This window comes from Benincasa hispida, chromosome 7, assembly GCF_009727055.1.
Source record: "Benincasa hispida cultivar B227 chromosome 7, ASM972705v1, whole genome shotgun sequence".
NCBI lineage: Eukaryota > Viridiplantae > Streptophyta > Magnoliopsida > Cucurbitales > Cucurbitaceae > Benincasa > Benincasa hispida.
Window position 1 is genome coordinate 49227369 of NC_052355.1, and position 14790 is coordinate 49242158.

The following is a 14790-nucleotide window of genomic DNA, read 5'->3' on the forward strand; positions in this document are numbered from 1 at the left end:
AACTATTTCGAGAAAAGAAGATAAGAAATAAGGAATGCATTGGAGCGTCAAGATAAATACACCCGGTAATATTATTTTATATATATATATTATTAACAATTTATTTCAAGGATATTTATAATACTAAGTGAAGTAAAAATTCAGGTATGCACACGACAAAATAAATAAATGGGCTGCACGATCTAGTAAACATGAAGTATAATCATACGATCGGTATGAAGGTGTGTTTCATGTGAAGACTGGACGTCATAGTCTCAATGCTAAAGGAGGAAATGTTCAAATATTGAGGCTAAACAGGTCCGAGCAGTACTGTTCATATAACGATGGCAAGCATTCAGCATTCCATACTCGTATTTTATGGCCGTTTGCTCACATTTTAACATGAACTACGAAGATTTTATTGAGGACTACTATAAATTGTCAACGTATTATGAATGCTACTCTCCTCAATTTCAACCCGACCACATGAAGATTATTGGATCATGCACCCTAATATATCTGTCTTACATCCTGATCCATCGTTGTTGAGAAAACCTAGTAAACCGAAAAGTTCACGTTATCACAACGAGATGGATTGTACAGAACCAACCACTCTACAACGATGTGGATTTTGTAATCAGTTAGGACATAATCGAAGAAAGTGTCATTCGTTACTAAGACGGGCTCCAGATAATTAGGGATTGAAAAATAAATAATTTTGTTATTATATATTCATTTTAGTGTATATTCATTTTTTATTATAATTTAATGTATATTCAATTTTTTTATAATAATTTATTGTATATTCATTTTTTTTTATTGTAATCAATTTCATGAGCTCACAGATGATGCAGACGAGGAAACTGTCATAAGATATGCACGGGCATATATACTACAAATGATGGATGGAAGTCTGTTTTCAGATAAATCAAGTCATTTTGTTCACTTTATGTTCCTGTCACTGTTAGCTAACCTCCATGGTGCGGGGCGGTATTCGTGGGGTGGAGCTTGCTTGGCATGGTTGTATAGACAATTATGCAAAGCAACAAGACTTGAGGTTCGAGAGATAGTTGGGTCTCTCATACTTTTACAACTATGGGCTTGAGAGCGATTTCCAACAATGACTCCACAGCTACATCATGTTAATGACGCTCAGTTAGTTGGACGAGCCTATGGTTCTCGGTATGTTGTTTTAATTCAATTTAATTTTTATATTACTGATCTAGTTAATTTAAATTCTAAATTATCAATTTAAAAATTTAGGTGGAGAGACAAATTTGGTGTGACTAGACAGCCACACATGTAGTCAATCAGTATAGATACATGTTTGATCTGCTTCAACCTGAACAGGTACATTACACTAAACCTAATTGATTATTTTATTCACATTTTTATTGTATTTGTCTTTAATATTCTCTAATATAATATTTTGTGTTTCAGGTTATTTGGGAGCCGTATAAAATTATTATGCATATTTGCCTAATGGTCAAAACATATGGCGGACGATGAGTCCTCTCATATGTTTTCATATTGGTGAGTGGCATCTTCCTGACAAGGTGATGAGACAATTCGGTTTTCAGTAGGATGTCCCATCGCCTTGTAATACTGAACCCCTACTGCATGATATTGACCTAAGGACTGGAGATTGGTCCGAAAAAGTTGCACATTTGGTAGTGCGATGGCACTATCGTGCAAGATTTATTGCAGTTGGGGTTTCTCTTGAACAGTTTGACACAGATGTCACTCCAAAATATATTCATTGGTATAATAATATCACAAAGAGCTACATCACTCGTCCAGGAGCAGTTGTGGGTCATCTGGTAAATAAATGAATATTATCTAATTATTTTTAATTTAAATTTATTTTAAATATTGTCTAATTGTTTTATAATTCACAGAGATCGAACAACAGTAGACTCCGTGAGGTTGCGAATGATTCAAACCAGGTTCTTGCAATATGTAGTGACAATCAAAGCTATATGGAGGAAATTCATTATATGTACGATCTATTGTTCCCACACCAGCTCCTAAACGTAGAGGACTTGTTCGGGAAGAAGATGAGTTTAATGAGGTTGCACATAATGTGGAAGAGTTGCCCCTATGATGTAGACGCAGAGTCAAACTGATTATGTTATTCCGATAATGATGATGCCGATATTTGGTTCAGGACATTATGACTCAGAGGCTGGTCCTTCGTATTCATACGTGCATGGACATGGTCGGGGTCGTGGAGAGCATAATGAATATTTATATTATGAAGCGTCTGCAGAGATACTAGAGCAACATCAAAAAGAATCCGAGCAACTTCAAGTTCGAAGTCGACGACAACAATTAGCTCGAAATCGACAACGTCCGCCTTGTGGGACACATTGATTTTTGTAATTATTTTTATATAAATGAGATATTTAATTTACATTTTTTTATTTTTATGAGTTATTATTATTTTTAATTTATTCTTTTTAGAGTTTAAATAAAATAATAAAATATTTTTAGAAATTGTTTTTATAAAATAGAAAATTAAAAAGAAAAAAAGAAGAAAGAAAGAAGAAGGTGGAATGTGTAATAATTAAAACATAAAAAAAAGGGAAATTTGTATGGTATTCTCGCTCTTTATCAAAATCTCGCTCTCGAATTTGATTGGGAAGTTCAGTGGCAAAAAGAAGGAGATTCATTAGCTCGTTATTTAGTGACTTGCTGAGATGACAGAATGCATAAAAATTATTCAATAAGCGTTGGAAGGAATTCCAGGGGGACCTTATGAAAATTTAGAAATACGATCTTTTAATAGAGGAAGGTCTCCGGAATGATAATTAAACATACTCAATAATAATGTTAGGTAGGACAAGGTCGAGGATTCAAAGTTCGACATACAAATGAAAAGAAGGTCGAGGGTTCAAAATTCGACCTATCTATGTAGAATTTTCAACCCTCGACTTATTGGAAAAAAAAAAACAACAATATTTTTACAAATAATTTGAAAACAACAACATTTTCCTAAATAGTTTCTAAAAGGACAATATTCTTTTAATTTTCCCTTCAAGCTACTCTTTCAATTATTTTTTTTCTAATATAATAAATTTTATAATAAAAAAAACATTAAAATACTTTTTTAACGGTTAATTTAAACAAATATAGGTAACAATAATACGAATTTATTGCATAAAATTTACAATTTTAATATAAATACTAATTTTAGTTAATTTTAGATAATAAAAATAACAAAATAAAAAATGAAGATTTTTCTCTCGGGGACCCAAATCCCGACCCCAAAAAAGAAAATGGGGTGGGGACGGGGATTAAAAAACCCCACGGAGACAGGGATGAGGAATGCATCATCGCCCTAACCCGGCCCCTTTGTCATCTCTAACTAGTCTATCACAGTTTATCGTAGATAGACAGTTAAATTTTGCTATATTTGTATTATGATTCATTTTCCTATATTTGAAAATAAATCTATTGAAAATTTGAAAATCAAAATAATATATAAATCTGAATATTTAAAAATTCAAAATTCAAAATTAAATTTGCTATATTTATAAATAATTTGGTTCATTTTCCTCTATTTGAAAATAACCCTATTGAAAATCAAAATTATATATAAATCTAAATATTTGAAAATTCCAAATTCAAAATTAAGTTATGTATAGATATAAAAAAATTAATAAATAAAAGAAATATAAAAAAGTATAAAGAAAAATTAAATATAAAAGAAAGAAAGACAAATCAAATAAAGAATTATAACCCGAGATTTAATCCGAAAACCATGAAGGTGAAGAATGTATTAGGCATGTTGGCTAACCAACTACAAGTCTACACTTTAATACATTTTAGAAACAATTTTAAATAAAATAGAAACAGAAGGGAGAAACTACTTTTATTTTGGTCTCATTTTTAAGAACATTTCTCAATTTTAGGAATAAGAAACGAAAATGATGATCAAATAAGCCAATTTTTTAAAAAATAATAAACAAAAACAGGAAATGAGAAGCGGTAACATTATCAAATGGATCCTAATTATGCAAAATAGGTATCAATATTTCTACATGCTCATCATTTTTCAAGACTAGATTATAAAAATTGGTTGCACTTTTACATTTGTTTTTTTTAATTAAAAAAAAACTCTTATACCTTCAAAATTTGCAATATTAACTTTGACTTTTTAAGCTGGTCAAAACTACTTTAGAATTTGAGTGAACATCCTTTAAAATATCATATAGAAATTTGGACCTAATGCAAAATAATTGTGACCTAAAACAAAAATTTTAATCACATCTTGGTTATCGTCCTTACAACGTAATTATAAGTCTCAACTTTAATCTGACATTCATATAGATTTATACTCCAATGATAGTTTGAATCATTCATGAAATGTCAAAAGACTATTTTATTTTTCTTTTTAGTACAACAAGAAGTAGGGGATCTAACCTTTGATCTTTAGGAAGGAAAATTATGTCAATTTCGTTAAATTTTTGTTTTATTAATGTATTCTTAATTTATGAAAATATATACTATTCATACATGTTATTCATCAATTTTTTTTTCATTATAACAAATGTGACCATATATGGAGATTTGAAATTTTTAACCTTACAGAAGTAGGTACATGTCAATTATTAAAGCTGACTGGTTGATGAACAAGTTGATGCTATCTATGTATGATCACATGTTTAAATAAACTTGATTGACCTTTTTTCACTTAATATTGTTTTTTCCCACATAAATGCTTAATAGGTTTCTAACATTTAAAGTGTTCATTAAGTACTTTAACTTTTAATTTTGTGCCTAATAAGTTGTTAAGTTTTAAATTATGTCTAATAGATCTTTAAACTTTTATTTTTTTAAACAAGTCATTTGATTGTTGATCTATCAAATATAAAATTAAATTTTATGTATAATATAACCCTAAAATTTTAAATTTGTATGTTAGTAGATACTTGAATTTAAAAAAGTATGTTGAGTAGGTCAATGATATATTAGATAGAAGTTGGAAATTTTAGAAATTTATTGGACCAACATTGAAAGCTTAAAAGACCCATGGACACTTTTTTCTAGAAGTTTGTGAATTTAATGGATATATAAATGAAAATTCAAGAATCTATTAGACACTTTTTAAAGTTACTAGTTAAAAGGAATGAGTTATGCACGTGGTTAAATTTAGTTAGAATTTAAATTTTTATGATAAAATTTAAATATTGAATGAATATATATCAGTTAGCTTGGAATAACAAGCATTTGATATAAATTTAGTAATGGAAAAAATAGTCATAAAACTACATGCATTTTGTTTTAGGTTAATTTACCATGAAAATAAAATAAATTGGACATGGTTGAAAATCTTTGGAATATAAATTTTTATAATAAAATATAAATGGTGAATGAGTATACTTTTCATTAAGTGAAAATTATAAATATACTCAACCTTAAATTTTATAGAAATGAAAGAAAAAAATATCGAAAGAATTAAAATACATATGATTTAATTGAAATAAAAGTTATCTCTACTAAATTCAAAGAGCATAGAATTGGAGTATTTTTCTCTATCCATTTTATCCTCACTTTTAAAGAAAATACTTATTTCACCCTCATGCTTTCTATTTAGAAATACATTTTCTATCATCAACATCCACCTTCACAATGCGATCTCAAATCAATCACCGGTTAAAGAAAGCAAGGAAGATGAAGAGAAGTGAGTCGAGAATCCAAAATGGGTTTTAGCAGAGATTTTTCATATTGCAATGGGATTTCCATACTCATTTTCAACCGAGTTTAAAAAACAAATGAGTGGTCCAAACTTGGATTTATTGGTCCACAACACATCGAAGCGTTGCACTAGGATTTCCATATTCCTCTTCAAATGGGTTTAAGAAACAAATACCTTCATTTTGTCTCCTCCTTCGCAAATTTATCGCCATTAGTTGACAGTTTGAGAGAAAGACTTTTCTTCTTGTTGTATTTCTCAATGTATTGTATACAAAGAATGGACCTATATATACAGGGTCTGCCCTAATTTTGAGAGGCTAAAGGAATATGCAATAATATATTTAAAATACAGACGGTCTTTTGTGATAGGTTAAATGAAAACAAACTAACAGACCAATACCCGAAAAATCTTCTGGAATTATTCTTCAGACGTGTCTTCTTTGCTAGCATGGCTTGAGTGACTTGGCTTGACTTGGTTTTGACTATTGACAGGGCACATATAGTCATCATTTTTTGTCTTCCTAATATCCCCTCTCAAACTTAGGGGTAGTTCAATAACACCAAGTTTGGACCGCAGAAGAAAGTATTAAGAATGTGTTAATGGCTTAGTTAGGCAGTCTACTAACTAGTTGGTTGATGAAATATACTAGACTTCTAATAATCCTTTGACAACTTGATCACGAACGAAATGTACATTGATCTCAAGGTGCTTAGTATGTGCATGGAAGACCGGATTAGAAGCTAAGGCTCCAACATTGATGTTATCACACTAGAGGATGGGTTTTTGCGTGGAATTGACCCCCATCTCATCGAGTAATTGTTGGAGCCATGTAATTTCAGAGGAGGCATGAGCTAAGGCCCTGTATTCGGATTCTATGCTAGATTTGGCCACAATAGTCTATTTTTTTTAAGACCAAGAGACAAGATTGCCACCAACAAACACACAATAGGCTGCTATAGATTTGCGATCATCTATATTTGAAGCCCAATCAGCATCTGAAAAGTCAGTTACTTGAAGACCAGTGCCGAATTGAAATAATATGCCAAAATATTTCATACCACTCACATAAACTAGCACTCTTTTGATCGCTTGCCAATGAATATCTGTGGGCTTTTGAAGAAACTGACTAAGCTGATTAACAACATAAGCAATATTTGGCCTTGTGTTTGTTAGATAGTGGAGAGCCCCAATTGTACTCCGGTAGATGAAGGGATCAGTAAGAGGGACACCATTAGACGCTGAAAAATGTTGGTTCAGCACACATGGTGTAGCAGTTGATTTTACATTTGACAAATTGAGTTTGTGGAGAAGATCATCAATATATTTTGCTTGATTCAAGAGAATTCTAGTGTCCATGTAGTTGATATGAATACAAGAAAGTAGTTAAAGGCTCCTAAGTCTTTAAGAGCAAACTTATTATTGAGATGTCAGATCAACTGGGTAATGAGATTAGTATCGTTTCCTGTAACTACAATATCATTCACATAAACCAACAGAAAGATGATAGACTTATTCAATCGATATATGAACAAGGAACTATCACACCTTGAATTTTGAAAGCCCCAGTTGACAAGAAAGTCGCACAAGGTATTGCTCCAAGCTCTTGGGGCCTGCTTTAGCCCATAGATAGCTTTTTCCAACTTGCAAACATGATGAGGATGGTTGGTATGCTCATATCCTAGTGGTTGACGCATGTAGACAACTTCTGTTAGTTTGTCATTTAGGAAGGCATTGTTGAAATCAAGTTGTTGGAGCTTCCATCCATTAGTTACTACAATGTTGAGAACTACTCTGATTGTAGATGCCTTCACTATAAGACTGAAGGTCTCAAAGAAGTCCATCCCAGGTTGTTGGTGGAATCCTTTTACAACGAGCCGGGCCTTATATCTTTGTATTGAACAATTAGGATTTCTCTTCAACCGAAACACCCACATACTGACAACAACATCAAAATCAGATGATGGAGGAACTAGGCGCCAGGTATTGTTGGCCATAAGCACTGAGTATTCACTGTCCATGGCACTTTTCCACGCCAAAGTGGAAAGGGCATCCTTTACTTGTGTCGGTTCAATAAAACTCCAATCAATAGAAGTTTGTGCTATCCACACCTTAGGTTTAAATATGCCAGCTTTTGCTCAAGTAACCATGGGGTAAAATGGTGATATAGGTGGAGTAGGTGGAGTTGGAATCTGACTAATCGATGAGGGTGGTGGTGGGTCTGAACTCGAATAATGGGAAGGACTTTGGGGATCCAGATAAAGATGAGTAGAAATCGAGGAAGATGAGGGACTAAGGTTCAAGTTTAGGGATCGAGGTTGGGGATTTATCCAACTACTACAGATCATTTAGATTATCACTTAAACATGATCTACCTATATGCCTTTACATATATGTTTACGCTACATGATAACCTTGGATGTTAGTTTATTGGTTTATGGATTTAATGCAACTAAATGTCAAATAAAACATCACATATTTTATTAAATAAATAAGATTTTTGTACAATAAAATTACAAATGATAGGACCCTACGAGATTTAGGATATCAACCTCAATAGGATCAATGTCCAAGATACAGCATAAAGAGTTTATAGTATAGGGATAAAGTTGGGTACCTTATCCTCACGACACTATGGATATGATCTACTTTGTATTTGATATGAATGCAATGATCCAACGCGTTCGTGTAGGTGACATGCGAGTGGGGTATCCTATACAATGAGTTTGCATAAAACTGAACTGCGAAATAGTAACCGCTAGATGTAACACCATTGATTCGTTAGGTTTATATTTCAATAAGATGACCTAGACAACTTAGTCTTAATCCTGAGCGTATTATGAGCTCCTGTTTACGAGAGATTGTCTTTTAATTTGTATGGGTGAGAGAGGCCAGTTAGTTGGCTCAATAAGCTTACCATTTTGGGGACAAGATCAAGTGGGAGTTGGGAACATAATAATACAAGATGGATTTCACTCTTTCCCGACTTTAGGGTAAGTAGATGAATGTTCCCTTAAGTGGTGTCTTCGAGACTTGAACAAAGGGCCCTACCCTCTCACTAGCCTGAGAGGAGTTTATGCTTAATGGTTGGACCATAAACAAGTTGTTCATTAGAGAAACATTGGTACTTAATAATACAAAGTTAACCCAGAGGTAAAACAATAATTTTACTCGGTTGGTGTTACGAATACTTGGGAAAGATTAAATTGTTGCTATTGATCTATATTCGTTGACACAGGAGTATATTTGTAGTGAAAAGAGTACAACTGTGGGTCTTTAGTGGAGTGTACCCACAGTTAAGGAATATTGATTAATTTTGTTAATGAGTTTAGCCAAATAATCTCATATCTTTGGAGCATCTGATTTGTAAGTCCACGAGGTTCTCTTCCTAGCCCATAAAAGGAATTGAGATAACTATGTCTTGAATTGAGTTTGAAATGTTCAAATTCACTCAGAGAAATAATATAGTGTATAATAATACATTATAATATAAAGTTTATATTTTATTTATATAAATTTAATTTTGGATATGATTCAAAATTAATTTATGGAGAATTAAATATTTAAAGAATTCAAGTATTAATTTAATATGAATTAGATTCATATTAAAACGATAGATTAAAATTAATGTGTATTTAATGCACATTAAAACTATAGGTTATGAGAGAAATACAATTGAATATGATTCAAATGTAGACAAAAAAAATATTTGATATTTAGTGTGGTAATTATTTAACTGGAGAATTAATTAATTATTAAATTAAATTAAATTAAATTAATTGAATTGAAACTATAAGTTATGTAAGAGATATTTCATTTAATATGATTTAAATGAAATCATTAATTAATTAAACAAATAACTCTTGTTCGGGTTGATGCCCTAAATCCCGCAAGGTTCTATAGTTTGTAATTGTATTGTACAAACATTTTATTTATCTAATAAAATATGTAATGTTTTGTTTGTCATTTAGTTACATTAATCCACAAACCAATAAACAAACATACAAGGTTATCTTGTAGCTTAAACATGTATGTAGAGACATACAGGTGGATCATGTTTAAATGATAACCTAAATGGTTTGTAGTAGATGGATAAGGTTGGATACCTTATTCTGGTGACACTACGAGTATGACCCACTTTGTAGATATTATAATTGTTATAAAGTGCTACAAATGATCTAATCCTGATAATTCATATGGAGATATGTGATCAGAGGTATTCTATACAAAGGAGTTTGTATACGACTGGACCACGAAATGTTTAGTTTCATTATATAACATCGTTCATAACTGAGATTTACATTTCATGGATGACCATAGATAACATAACTTGAATCCTGAGTGAGTTGTAAACTTCTGCCTATGAAGGCGGTCTTTTGATTTGTTTGAGTGAGAGTGGCCAGACCGCCAACTCAATAAGCCTACCATTTTGGGAATTCGTCTAATCGAGGAGCTGGGAACACAACTGCATAATAAGGAATTCACTCATTCCCCAATGTTAGGATAAGTAGATAAATTGCTCCTTTAGGGGCTGATTCCGGGACTTGAACAATGTGGCGCCACACCTTCTCTTGGTCTGAGAGGGGTTTGATCATAGTTGGATTATGATTTATTGTTCATTAGAGGGATTAGTAGTACTTAAGGAGTTAGATGTAACTACAACGACAAAATGATAATTGGTTGGAGTTTCAAGCTACAGGTCCATGAGATCTGTAATGTGAAGAGTGGTTATATCCAATGGATATAACCAGTTAACTGTCGACAAAATAACTTCATACTCTTTCAATCTTCATACTTGTAATAAAAACAATAACTTCATATTCTCTCAATCTCACACTCTCTCAAAACCTCGCTCTCTCTCAAAACCTCACTCTTTCTCAAAGTCTCGCTCTCTCAATCTTGCTCTCTCTCAAAACCTCGTTATCTCAATTTCGCTCTCTCAATGTTTGAACTTTGAACCTTGAACCATATAATGTTCTACATACCATTGATACAATGAAAAGAGCAATAGCTCAATTATACATGTTTTGATAAAATTATGATATAGAACTTTGAATTTTGAACTTACATAAAAAATACATGTTCAATTATACAATGAAAAGAGCAATAGCTCCATTATACATAAAAAATAAATGTTTTTACATACATAAAAAATACATTTTATATACACATAAAAAATATGAAGTGTTTGTTCATAGTTGACACGCTAACTGCATCATATATTCACTCATATTCTCCTGAGTGATTACGGACGGATCAACACTAGTCACCAGGAGTTCTAGTAATTTGATTGCGAAAATGCCACAATCAAGCGACCCGTGTTGTATGTCGACATTCATAGGTCGCGAGATTTTCCAATGAGCTGTGGATAGGTCCAGCTTTGAATGATCCACATCACAGTAGTGAAGTAAGGATGGTACTGTGACAGTCGATGGCTCTAACTAATTCATCAGCTTTGTCATTGGTATGTATGACGAAAGTGAATCAAACACGAATATGTGGCCTCTGTTAATGTCCATTGCAAGGACAATCCAGTGGTCACTGATATTCATCGTCGTATAAACGAAATCCACATTTGCCCATTTGACATCAAATTTACCAGTGATGTAGTCCTTATACGTGTCTTAATCTTCCCATGCTAGGGCAGCCTCCAGAGTGTCTTATTCTTTATTCGTTTCAATACCCCGCCACGAGCATTAAGGTGACTTTGTCAAAGAAAATGAGAAGTTAAGTAACGAAATATAATGAGAAGTTAAGAAACGAAATATCAAAATTTACCGTTACACCAATTGGCAAGATGGTGAACTTGTGCATGCACATGTCGAGCCGGGTATAAAATTTTTATTTCATAAAATAAATAAAGTATTTATGGTCTGCACGAAAATTACTATGTTAGTAAAAGTATAAGATAGACAACATGTAAATAAGTCAATGCTAGGAAACTCACATCGCACTCGACCCACGAACTCGGAGTAATCAATTCCTTGAAGAATTGCTTGGCGAGTGGTTTAAAAGAGTTCTCTTGAACCTCATTGTCCGTATTTTCGTCCGAGATTCAGCCCATCATTTATGTAAGAATATTGTGTGGAACATCACGTGCTACGTTATATATGATGATTGCTCTGGATAGTGATGTAACTACACCTAGGAGATGATGCTTAACCACACTTTTCTTCTTTACTTGAGCTGGAGGTGTATATTTATAACAGGTTTCCTCTTACGACTAATTCTTCAAGATTCCTACATAAACAGATGACAAAATATTACTCATCAAAAAATATAAAAATATAAATAAAGATTACTAATAAAAAAATTACTCACTAGTGTAACTCCTTCTATGGTTGTAACAATCCCAGAAGTGTCGGCCTCTAAGATGCCAGACATGTCAGCCTCTGTATGTGGCATGGTGAGTAAGGCAGACATGTCGGGCTCTGTTTATGGGACGTTGGCCTCTATAGGTTTCAACATCAGTTGGTGTTGTGGTGGTATCGGGCTGTAGAGGGGGGATCGGAGTAAGTAAAGTGGTGGTATCGGGCTGTAGAGGGGGGATGAGAGTGTCAGAGGCAGTCACATTATTGGTATCGGGATCCCGAGATGGGATNACAATCCCAGAAGTGTCGGCCTCTAAGATGCCAGACATGTCAGCCTCTGTATGTGGCATGGTGAGTAAGGCAGACATGTCGGGCTCTGTTTATGGTGGTATCGGGCTGTAGAGGGGGGATGAGAGTGTCAGAGGCAGTCACATTATTGGTATCGGGATCCCGAGATGGGATGGGTGACCTTGTCGTCTTCTTATTCAAAGTGGAATCCTTCAATTAGTAATGTAAAATGATGAGTTCACAAACACGTAAAAACTAAACACATAAAGACATAAAATGATAGTAAATCAAACCTTGCACATAGACTGCAATAGTGACAGGATGGCTGGCAATTGCCCTTTCATGTCCGTCATGTTTTCCTCTATACTGAATACATGACTATCTAAACCCGATATACGACCATCTAACTTCGATAGTGAGCTGTCAATGGTCCGTAGGTACGAATAACTAGAATCGTCAGGATTGGCTCCTTCCCTGTAGCGGGCAACACACTCGGGACACTCCTCATCCACAGGTCGCTCTTTACGAGAGTCCGCAAGATAGACATCAAGTTGGTTCAACTCGTCCTCATTGCGTACGTCCCCCATCACATCATGGAACATATCATCACTAGGTGTGTATGTCTCTCCTTCCACCTTTCCATATTTAGCATCCTCGTGCTCATAATGCTCAGGTTTATCCCCTCCCTTCACCCTGACAACTTCATCATTGTCATCTCCACGATGATCATCACCGTCACTTTCACTTTCAGGACTACCCCCATCACTAGTCGACCTATTGCCACTTTCAGAACTATCATCATCCGCACCTAGATTAAATATAGGTCGTCTGTCCACTGGGGTATCCCGAAACTCCCTCTCTGCATCTGACATAATAGTACCCTCTTTAACCTTTATCTGCATTAACAACCCAGCAAACTGGTTAGTGTCAATTTAACAACCAGATAAACATATTATGCATAGAGTAAACGTACATTGTTAGACTCGAATATCTTTCTTGAGTTTGAAGGACACTGAGTGGGAGCATGACCATCGTAATATGCAAGGCAAAACTACCTTGCTCCTTCGCTCCGCAATGTTCCCAACTATCGATGAAGCTAGGATCTCGTATGTCCATACTTAAAATTTAAAATATATTAAGAACAATAGTAATGTTAAATCAAACAACACGACTATTATGTTAAGCAAATTTACCTGAAGCGCTTGTGGAAATCCATGTAAAGAGTACTTCACAACGTAATTTTTATTTCCTTTGACCCTCGTCTTGTGTAGACTGTTCTTATCATTCAATGCAGTTTTTAGGGCATCCAATGTCCTCTCCCAAATAATGGTGCCCCAATCAAGACTGTTGTAGTACTCTAAGTTTTGAACATCCTTAAAACGTTTGAGGTCCATTGCATTTTTCTATTTGTTTTTCCCTATCATTGCGACCTCAGTATAGTAGACTATTGTGATTTTCACAGCATCCTCATCATTTTCAAACTCCAATTCCTTGTATTTTTCTTCAAGTTGACGGAGATGTAAGGTGTCCTTCGTCACTTGATTACCAAAATACTTGATAGCAAGTTCATACGAGGACTGCTAATTCTGATAAACTCGTGTTGGGGATTGCCACAAACCAATCATCAATAAAAAGTCATTATTCGAAAAAGTGACAACCTTTCCACAAACAGAGAATGGCATTGAGTCTGATCTCATCCTCTTCACTTCTCTCAGCAACATGTGATGGATAATTGGGCTGTTAAACACCATGTCAACGTTTACAAATCGCCCAAAAACTGTTCTCTTGAACATGTCTAACTACTTTGGCGTAAGCTTCTCCTTCACAATCTTGTTTGCATTAGCAATGTGGGCCAAACTCGTTACTTGACCGGAAAATCGATTGGCTTTGGGTATTTTGAAACGTGTTGCCATCTTAAATCACTCCTGCATGAAATAAAGATTCAATCAGTAAACTCCTTCAGACAAAAAAAAATTGTAAAACAACATTCTATTTAAATCTCGCTAGATTCGCTCTTGTCGGTATCGCTCTTTCTGGTGTCGCTCTCTCCAGTATCGCTCTCTCCGGTATCTCTCTCTCTGGTATCGCTCTCTCTAGTAGCTCTCACTTATCTCGCTCACATTCTCTCTTTTTACTCGTCTTCAACCACATAACACATCGAAAACCAGAAAAACAAACAAAAAACCATAGGCTCACAGTATTTCTAAACCCAACGACTCACCATATCTAGTATCGCTCTACCGATTTCACTCTCACTTATCTCGCTCACAAACTCTTTCTACTCGTCTTCAACCACAGAACACATCGAAAACAAAAAAAAAAAAACCATATCAATGTATTTCTAAACCCAGAACGACTCACAAAGCTCCATTGCCGATCAGTGTAAGACATTTTCAGGCACAGATTGAAAGATTTACCGATCAAATTCGATTTATCGGCGGCAATAGAATCATTTGCAAGCCGAAATGATGGATTATAAAGAATTTTTAGTTTATGAGCGATACGAAACCGTTA